The sequence below is a fragment of the Vicugna pacos genome, chromosome 13 (genome assembly GCF_048564905.1).
Source record: "Vicugna pacos chromosome 13, VicPac4, whole genome shotgun sequence".
Lineage (NCBI taxonomy): Eukaryota > Metazoa > Chordata > Mammalia > Artiodactyla > Camelidae > Vicugna > Vicugna pacos.
Window position 1 is genome coordinate 19,147,902 of NC_132999.1, and position 10,851 is coordinate 19,158,752.

At 39.7% G+C, this 10,851-nt stretch overlaps 1 non-coding gene across 1 annotated transcript; it reads left to right on the plus strand.

Annotated features, from left to right (window-relative positions):
* Positions 1-255: 255 nt before the first annotated feature.
* TRNAT-GGU (transfer RNA threonine (anticodon GGU)) lies at positions 256-327 on the plus strand. Its single transcript has one exon. It is a non-coding gene; the product is annotated as a tRNA-Thr (tRNA).
* Positions 328-10,851: the final 10,524 nt, after the last annotated feature.

Here is a 10,851-nt window from a genome sequence, read left to right on the forward strand (position 1 = left end):
GCTCTTTCAAAGACCTCAATAAGAATATGAAAATGTTTGCCAAACATGCATCTGATAAAGGACTTGAATGCAGGATATATAAAGAACTTCTATAATTCACAAGAAGAAGACAAACTACCCAATAAGAAAGGAGAAAAATATTTGAATAATCACTTCACCAAAGAAGATATATAAATGGCAAGTAAGGACAAGAAAAAAATGCCTAATATCATTAGTTATCAGAGAAATGCAAATTAAAACTGAAAAGAAAGAGTGGGGGATATAGCTCAGAGGCAGAGCATGTGCTTGGTGTGCACAAGGTCCTGGGTTCAATTCCTAGTGCCTCCACTAAGAGAAAAAATTAAAATAATAATAAGTAAAATAAAAATAAAAATATGTAAAAAAAGAAAAAAAAATTTTAAATACCCCAAATGAGATAACCACTACACACCTACTAGAATGGCTAAACCAAAAAAGACTGACCAAGTATTGGTGAGGTACAGAGAAACATATACATTGCTGGTAGGAATGTAAAATGGGATAGTCACTTTGGGAAACTGCTGGGCACGTAAGAAAAAAAAGTTAAACATACACTAATCACGCGACTTAGCAATTCAATTTCTAGGTATCTACCCAAGAGAAATGCAAATGTATACTCACGAAAACACTTGTATGCAAATATTCATAGCAGTATTATTCATAATGGCCCTCAAACTGGAAACAGTGTTTATTAACTGGTGAATTGATAAACGAAATGCTGTGTATCTGTAGAGTAGAATATTACACACAACAAAAGCATTATGCTAAATAGGAGGCAGGCATAAAAGATTACATATTGTATGATTCCACTGATAGGAACATTCTAGAAAGTGCAAATCTATAGAGACAGAAAGATCAGTGGTTGCCTAGGGTTGGGGGTGGGAACAGAGATTGATTGTAAATAGAAACGGGGAATTTTCTGGTGATAAAAGTGTTCTAAAACTGCATTGTGGTCATGGTTGTATAAATGTATGAACTCACTAAAATTCAACAAAGTTTATACTTGAAGTGGGTGAAATTTATGGCATCTAAATTAAACCTCAACAAACATGTTTTAAACAAAACAAAACAAAACAGAAAGCTGTTGTGTCTTCATGGTACTCTTTCTGGCTCACCTCTGAAATACCTGGTCCCTGCAGACCTCTGCGGTAAAATTCTCCTCTTACACCCTCCGAAGGCCCCCTAGGAGACCCGAAGCAGATGGCCTCCTGAGCAGCTCTGACCCTGGTAGGGGAGGGCATCTTCTTTATCTTGGTGGGGGTTAGAAGGAGAAAACGGACAAATAGGAACACATGCAGATGACCTTGATTGGGATGGTAAAGGCCTTAAAATCATAGTCTAGTCACTTATTGTTTTTCCAGCTTATAATTTTCGGTCTTTCTGTGCCAGATCAGTGCTGCGGCTATAAAATAATTAACATTGTGGGCAGAGTCCCTGCTCTCATGGGGCTTATATCCTAATAGTGTGAAACAGACCATAGACCATAGACAGACAGATAGATAGGTAGATAGATAGACAGACAGACAGATAGACAGACAGACACATTGATAACAGAGATAAATAGATGGACATATAGCTGGATGGATGAATGGATACAGAGAGAGATAAATCGATAAACAGCTGATAGCTAGCTAGAGCTACTAGACAGGCATAGAGATACAGAGATAGAGAATATATAGACACAAAGATAGATGCTAGATAGATAACAGAAAGTACAGCCATACCTTGTTTTATTGTACTTTGCAGAAGATGCATCTTTTACACATTGAAGGTTTGTGGCAACTCAGTGTCAAGAAAATCTATTGGCATCATTCTTTCCCAAGAGCATTTGCTCACTTCATATCTCTGTGTCACATTTTGGTAATTCTTGAAATATTTCAAACTATGTCATTATTATTACGTTTGTTATGGTGATCTGCAATTAGTGATCTTTGATGGTACTATTGTAATTGTCTTGGGTCACCATGAACAGTGCCCATGTAAGATGGCAAACTTCATTGATAAATGTGCGTATTCTGATGGCTCCACTGACCAGCTGTGCCCCCATCTCTCCTCCTCTCCTCAGGCCTCCCTATCCCCTGGAAGACAACAATACTGAAATTAGGCCAGTTAATGACCCTACAATGGGCTGTGAGTGTTCAAGTGAAAGGAAGTGTTGCACGCCTCTCACTTTAGACCGAAAGCTAGACGTGATTACGCTCAGTGAGGAAGGCATGTCGAAAGCTGAGGCAGGCTGAACGTGAGGCATCCTGCACCAACCAGTTAGCCAATTCGTGAAGGCAAAGGAAAAGCTCTCGAAGGAAATGAAAAGTGCTACTCCAGTCAACACACAAATGATAAGAAAGCGAAATGGCCTTATTGCTGATGTGGAGAGAGTTTTGATGGTTTGGATGAAAGATCAAACCAGCCACAACATTCCCTTCAGCCAAAGCCTAACCCAGAGCAAGGCCCTGACTCTTCAGTTCTATGAAAGCTGAGAGACGTGAGGAAGCTGTAGAAAAGTTTGAAGCTCACAGAGGTTGGTTCATGAGGTTTAAGTCATCTCCATTAGCATCAAAGTGCAAGGTGAGGCAGCAAGTGCTGACATAGAAGCTGCAGCAAGTTGTCCAGAAGATCTAGCTGAGATCATTAATGACGGGGCTACACTTAGCAACAGATTTTTAATATAGATGAGACAGCCTTTCTATTGGAAGAAGATGCCGTCTAGGACTTTGATAGCTAGTGAAAAGAAGTCAGTGCCTGGCTTCAAAGCTTCGAAGAACAGGCTGATGTGTCTTGGTAGGGGCTAATGTAGCTGGTGACTTTAAGTTGAAGCCAATGCTCATTTATCATTCTGAAAATCCTAGGGTCCCTAAAAATTATACTAAATCTACTCTGCCTGTGCTCTATCAATGGAACAACAAAGCCTGGATGAGGGCACGTGCTAACAGCATGGTTTACTATTTTAAGCCCGCTGTTGAGACCTACTGCTCAGACAAAAAGATTCCTTTAAAAATATTATTGCTCATTGACAATGGATGCACCTAGTCACCCAAGAGTTCTGATGGAGATGTACAATGAGATTCTTGTTGTTTTCATGCCTGCTAACACATCTATCCTGCAGCCCACGGATCAAGGAATAATTCTCACTATCAAGTTTTATTATTTATGAAATACATTTCATAAGGCTATATGGCTGCCATAGAAGTGATTCCTCAGCAGCTGTTGGCACAGAAAGGTATCTATTTTTCCATGATCAGCGTCCAGGCTGGAGCAAAACGCTAGTGAACTGTGACCCTATGAGCTGTTAAATATTGTCTAACATATACATTAAACTGTGGCATTTAATCAAATTTAAAAAGTGAGCACTTACTGGAAAAACGATGTAGAGTTACTTGTTTAACATTTCCTGCCACAACTGAAGATCATTCCAAGTTCAGAGTCTTGAGAGGAACAGAAAGGAATTGAAAAAAAAATCACCAAATGGAGTAAAATCACGGTTGCAATTGCCTTATAAAATTTATAGGATAATTCAAAGTAGATTTTGTTCATAAAGTGTACAATTTTTGTTTTATAAAAGTCAATTGAAAACCTTCTGGAAAGGACTCACCATTCTAGATGCCATTAAGAACATTTGTGATTCATGACAAGAGGTCAAAATATCAACATTAACAGGAGTTTAGGTAAAGTTAATTCCAATCTTCATGAGTAACTTTGGGGGCTCAAGGCTTCAGTGGAAGGAATAACTGCAGATGTGGTAAAAATAGCAAGGGAACTAGAAGTAGAAGTGGAGCCTAAAGATGTAGCTGGATTGCTGTAACCTCATGATAAAAGTTTTAGTGCATGAAATAGCTGCTTCTTACTGATGAGGAAAGAAAGTGATTTCTTGAGATAGAATCACTCCTGGTGACGATGCTGTGAAGATTGCTGAGATGACAATAAAGGATTTAGAATATTACATAAACTTAGTTGATGAAGCAGTGGCAGGGTTTGAGAGGGCTGACCCCAATTTTGAAAGAAGTTTTGCTGTGGGTAAAATGCTATCAAACAGCATTGAGGCTACAGAGAAATCATCCATCAACGTGGCAAATTTCATTGTTGTCTTAAGAAATTGCCCCAGCCACCCTAACCTTCTGCAGCCACCACTCTGATCAGTCAGCAGCCATCAACATCAAGGCAAGACCCTCTACCAGAAAAAAAAGTTATGACTCACTGAAGGCTTAGGTAATGGTTCACATTTTTTAGCAATAAAGTATTTTTTAGTTAAGGTATGTACTTTTTTTTTTAGACTTAATGCTATTGCACACTTAATAGACTACAGAATAGTGTAAGCATACTTTTATATGCACTGGGAAAACAAAAAATTCATGTGACTCGCTTTATTGTGAAATTTGCTTTATTGAGGTGGTCTGGAACCTAACTTGCGATGTCTCCAAGGTATGGGTAAAAAGGAAAAACGTTCAGCGCTCTGAAGAGAGTTAAAAGGGTGACAACAGAGATTGGCTAAACCACAAGAGGGAGCCAGTCATGCAAAGACCAGACAGAGGAGCATCTTAGGCACCATTTTTAAAATTGTTCTACACCCCTTGTGTCCCTCCGTTCCCTCTTTACTCAGCTTAAAATTCAGTCAGTAAACATAATCACTCTCTAAACTCCCTTGATCACGTTAATTCTGTCATACTGCTTGGCAAAAAACACAACCCCAATTAAATGCAAGTTTCTACCTACACTGGTATCACCTTAAGCTTGTCACCACGAACTTAAGAAGGCCCTTACTACTTCCCAGCTAACATCCTACATCCTCCTGATCCATTCACTCTCCTGTATTGTACATTTGTACATTCACTTTCTGCTAACGGACCATTTCACACATGTGCCTATCTTCCCCCACCCAATCCTCACTCTCAGCTCATGACTGTGCTTCTTTGCTCACTGAGAAAACTGAAGAATCAGAAGAGAATTTCAGCTCACTCTTACCATGTCCGCATGTCCATACAGGTGTGCCCCCTTGGACCCTGCCCTCCCTGCACACTCAGTGTCCCTATGTAAAAGTTTCCACTTATGCCTTCTCCGCCTCCCCCAGCAGACTCAAGAACACCAGTCCAGCATATCCTCCCTCCAATCTACATCATGAACTTTTCCTCTACCGGATCATTTCCATGAGTGTATGAATTTTCTTAAGCACTCTGAAGACAAACAAGCAAAAATCACCCCTTGACTTGATTTCCCTCATTTGATTACCACCTTGTTTCTCTGAAAGCCTTTGTAGCCAAGCAGTTGTCTATATTGTCTTCTCCTTCCGCTCGCCCTCCTCCTTCTCCTTTTTTATACCAGCGGTTTCTAATTCCGTTCTCACTTAAATTCTCTCCAATCTAGATTTTGTGGCACCATGAATCTGACACTGGTCTTTGCAAGGCCAACAAAACAGACAAAAATAAACCCCAACCATGAAGAAAAATGAATGAGGCAGCCCCAGGTAAAATGAGAGGGGTGGGTAGCTAGGAGAAAACCCTGAAATCAAGCAGCTAGATCAACTACCTGTATCGTAAGAATTCCTTGGGTAGATTGTCTTCTTTCCACCGCATTTGAACAATACTTCCTTTCCGTACATTTTCTTTATTTTCTCTGGAATCTACTGTTGCCCGGCTTCTGAATATCAGATTGACCTGCATACCGTTTAGGAGAGAGTAAACAGAATCACAGCAGCGAGTGAGAGAGCTTTCATTTACGTTTAACCGTGAAATCAATGTGAAACCTCAGAAAATTAAGTCTCTTTAATCCACCTAGGAATAATTGTTTTTAGGTTTGAGAAATAATTGCCCCCTCAAACCACATCCTTCTCTTCTAAGATGAATGTAGTTTCCATTTGTGATCATTTTACAGCTATCCCTCGCTGTAAATGGCCTTCCAAGGAATTCTGCATATTAACCTCAGGCAGGTGAGAAAGTCTGGTGGCAGTACTCTGCTTACTGATCTTGTCAAAAGGGACACCTGTGACTTATGTCATTGAAGTGGCCTCAACTCCTTTCACAGGCATCATGCTTCCTATTGGAGACGGCACCAAATGACGTAGGCACTGAACAGCTGTCCCAGTCTGTTGGATAATAGAGGAGATCTCAGTGAATTGGGCAGATCTGTGTTTAGCAAAATGCAAGTCACAACCCATTAACGGGTTATGAAATTAATTTGGTGGGTTGACCAATTTTTAAAAGATGAAATAGAATAGAAAATATCAGCGTTCATTACGCACACTCACAGCATGACAGTTCATGAGACTTTGGCTTCAGTTACAAAGAGGTATGTCCTGGATTGCTAAATTAAAATTTTAAAAATTAAAGCCACTGGTCTAGATCCATTCATAATGCAATAGCCAGTGTGACTGAATGCACTAATCAAAATTAGAGGACGTCTGGAAAATTTCCACATCATTTTCAGCATCACATATCATCAGGCATGAGCAGACACAAGAGCACTTTAGAGAGGGGCTTTCATATATAGGACCAAGTGAAGAGCTTGAAATTAGGCACTAACCTAAATAACCATCAGAGAGACTTTATCATTTACAAACCACTTTCACAAACTTCATCTTGAGTCTCTCGTTCAGCTTTTGTAGTAGGCAAGACAGGAAGCAGGCAGCATCTGAAACGGGTTTCAATGGTCCATCTAGTTTAGATCAGGAGCCCAGCCAGCAGCTGGGAGAAAGGATTTAGCCTCACAGCCCCAGGGAGAGAGTTGGCAAGGGTGAAAAACCATGTGTGGGTCCCAGCCAAGTAAACTGGGGTTCAGGGCAGAACTCCAGTTTCAGGAGGGAGAATGGAAAGGATGAACAGGAACTGGGGCAGGCGCCTAGATATTAAACAAGGCACCCAGGTGGCCAGGCCCATTCCCAGCACACTGGATTCTATGCTCACACCTGCAAAGTTCCACCTCCCATAACTGGCTTTTGAAGATGCAGCAGCAGAATATCACGTGGATAAGGGGCAGGATGGAGAAGACATTAAGCACTGGTAAAGGCATGAAGAGACTTGTGGAGAATGACAAGTTAATTAATCAGGCTGACATGAGTAGGGAGGGCTGCTAGATAAAATACAAGACGCCTACTTAAATCTGGATTTCAGATAAACAATGAATATTTTTAGCATAAGTCTGTCCCATGCAATACTGGGGACATATTTATACCCCAAAATTACTGTTTATCTGAAATTTAAATGTAACTGGGCAGCCTGTATTTTTATTTACTAAATTCTGTGATCTTATGGAGGATGAGGCCAGAAGGTTCAGCAGTGCAAGATCACAAAGAACCTTGTGTCTCATGCCTGGCAGATAACAGGGACCCGTGGAAATTTTAAGCAGAATAATATAACCGGGTTTGCATTTTATTTTATTTTATTAATTAATTTATTTTAAAACTTTTTTTATTGAGTTATAGTCATTTTACAATATTGTGTCAAATTCCAGTGCAGAGCAATTTTTCAGTTATACATGAACATACATATATTCATTGTCCCATTTTTTTTTCGCTGTGAGCTACCACAAGATCTTGTATATATTTCCCTGTGCTATACAGTATAATCTTGTTTATCTATTTTACATTTTAAAATTAACCGGGTTTGCATTTTAGAATCATCCTTGTAGCAACCCTTTGAAGAACAGCTCACAAAGAAAGGAACCGTGAGATTAGAAAGCTGTTTAAATAGACTCAAGAACTGAATATAATTTTGCTTACTTCACAATTCTGCCTGATGCTAGTGAGATTCTCAGATTCCCTTGTGCTATAGAGACAAAATTATTCTTTCAAGATCTACTCTTTGTTTCAAGGAACAAAAAATTTTCCAGGGGGGTAGGGGCAGGGAATATATATATATATATTTTGCCCAAACCCTGTGTCTGTCACATACTTCTTGAGGAAGCTGGAAAGGTATGTGTCTGTATCAGCCTCCCACTAGCAAGCTCAATGTCTTGTTCACCATCGCACTCCTAGTAGGTAATCAACGAATGCTTGTTGAATGAGTTCTGTAAAGGCAAAGTCTATCTTCATCATCTTGGTTTCCTTAAAATCTGACCCAGGGCTGGAAATAAATTTCTCAGAAAATAGTTCTTGATTAAAGTGATCTAATTAACAACCAGAAGTGCTTCCTTTTAACTACATTTGTCCAACATGACTTCAAAGATACAACCTGGTGTATTTTTCACATGAATGCAAAAGAAGCCTGCCCCTTTTACAGGACCAGAAGACTGTTTTCAAAGGCTGTAGAATGATGCTGATTAAATGGAGTTTTAAAGGTAATCTTCCTCATTTATGTGAAAATTTTTGAGGTTTTTTGTTTGTTTGTTTGTTTTTGGTGGGGGGGGGGCACTTTCCTAACTGCTTCCACAAGTTTTGTCACTGCCTGGGTATTAATAAATCTACATCTTAATGAAACATTTCTCAGGTAGATCATCATAAATCAGTCACTTGTCTTCAGTCCACCAGTTATCAGTATGAACTATATGCCGTGTAGTTGAACTACACACGTATAGAGAACTATTTGCCATGTAGTTCCTGGCATATGTATCTTTTCCAAGGCTGAAGTGTGAACTTAAGGGTAAGACTTCGTATTTATCTCAATAGTCAAAGAACTTTTCCCAATAGCAGATTTGTTGAAGGGTCAAGAGCAGGAAGCCAAAAGGGATAGAAAAATTCTAAAAGTGCATGGGGGTAAATAAGAATACAATTAGAGATCATTACAGCTACTTGTTATTAAAAAACTATGTTCCAAGTACCATCCTAGGTCTTTACATATATTTTATTAAATTTTGATTAAATTTTAATCCTAAAAACTCCTCTTTGAGCTAGGTGTTGAATCCTCATATGTGTAAAGAAACTGGGAATCAGAACTGATGGGTAACTGACCCAGGAAGACACAGCTAACAGACTGGCAGAGCTGAGATTAGGACCTGATTCCAAAGTCCATCTCACATACCAAGAATTGTCATTTTTCAAGTGTGTATTGGAGAGATGAAAGAAGATTGTTGGAGTGCCTCTAAGAGCTCTTTTTAATCAGCAGCTCTGTAGTAACCCAGAGGACTAAACTTTGATCTCTATAGTGATGTGAGCACACATATGTGGAAGGCAAGGGACATGGAGGTGTTTCCTATACTTTTGAGCTGTCCCTTTTTTTCTCTGTTTAGCTTTGGTTTTAAGGGACCACATGACTTTACACAAAATTAGGCTTCATTGCCACCTTTCTGGAGGTTGATATTATTGCCCATGAAATTATTGTCACACTGTTATTATCTGGGATGAGACACGGTCTTTAGATGTTACAATCAGTAATACCAACTTCTCTGCCCCAACCAAAGGAAAAGGTGCAGTTCGTGCTCAGATATGCAACTGGAACCTCACTGGTCTGGATGCCTATGAATTTATCTGCTACAATCCAGACCCTCTTCCCAGCTATAAGTATAACTGCAGACCTCAGCTATTTCCTAGTCTTTTAAAGTTGCAAATGTACACTTTTGTCCAGATGCTGACATCTTTCCAGCAGCCCTCTTCAGCTCTGCCAGCCTCCTCACTAGGTCACTCAGTTCCAGAAGGAATCAGTCTCATAAAGCATATTGCCTGATAATTTAATTCCAGGCTAAGCAGGATAAAATCAGTTTAAGCTTCACCAACCTTTCGGAGTCCATGAAAGCAAAAGTCAAAGGGCAAGTGTTGCCATAACTAATTATTTGAATTAGATGGAATTTGAAGAAGAGGGACCAAATATGGTAAAAAAAAAAAAAAGGGAAACAGCAGTTGGTTTAAAAAAAAGTTGAGAAAGCAAATTATGCTTTGCTTGGCCCTATAAATTAGAAGCCCCCCAAAAATGGTCTTCAAAGGTGTAAGAATCAAAAACCATCTCCAGTGCTCTGCTTTCACTGAAAAGGAAGGAAGGAATTTTCTAGAGATGGTCAGGTTGGAATTACGGAAAAAAATCCTCTTCAGACCTTCATTGGTTCATTCATTGCCAGGCGAGGTGGTAAACATGGGAGATGTAACCTGAACCGCATGGCCCTGGCCTTCAAAGCTTACCCTCTAGTTCAGGGAGGTACACAAATTGTGCCGTACACTTAACTGTGAAAGGCACCAGTACATAAATACAAAAAGGACACACTGGATGCACAGAGGCGGAGTGGTCACCTCTGATTTTAATAAAAGCAATTCATAACAATCATGTAGGGTTACTCAATGAAATGGTAAACTCTCCCAGGAAAAGGTAAAAGAGAACCTAAATTAACAGATACACTGGAGTCAAATCACAAAAAAAGGGCGTTTTGAAGAAGCAATCAGTTCACACTGGACACCATCTTTAATTTCTAGGAAATGAATTTCCGAAAGTAGAATTGCTGCTATACGTCGTTAACTCCCCCTCCCCAGCTCTCCACCGCCATCCCTCTAACATATATCAGGTGAGCGGGGCTCAACTCGAATTAAATGTGCGACCTGGAGCAACTCAGTACCTCAGTTTCTTCGCCTGTAAAGTGAGGAACCCCACACAATTCTATAAAGTCCATTTCTGCAATGAATTATGAAATAGGACAAGAAATCAGAAAGGAAACTCAAAAGAAACAAAAGTGAAAGTGCTCAAAGGAAATACAGCAGTAAACAAAAGCACAAAATCCTATACCTCACTGAAAATTGTGGCGGAGTTCCCAAATACTTTTTGTCTCAGCAACTGTGAACGCGAGCCTTGGGAGAGAATGAAATATTCATCTATCACGCCCTCTGAATGTGAATGGGATGAAAGTAACACGAATCCACCTTGCTCCGTGCAACTGTCTTCTTAAACAATGCTCCCTGACCTCGAACAACCACATACTAAAAATTTCCTC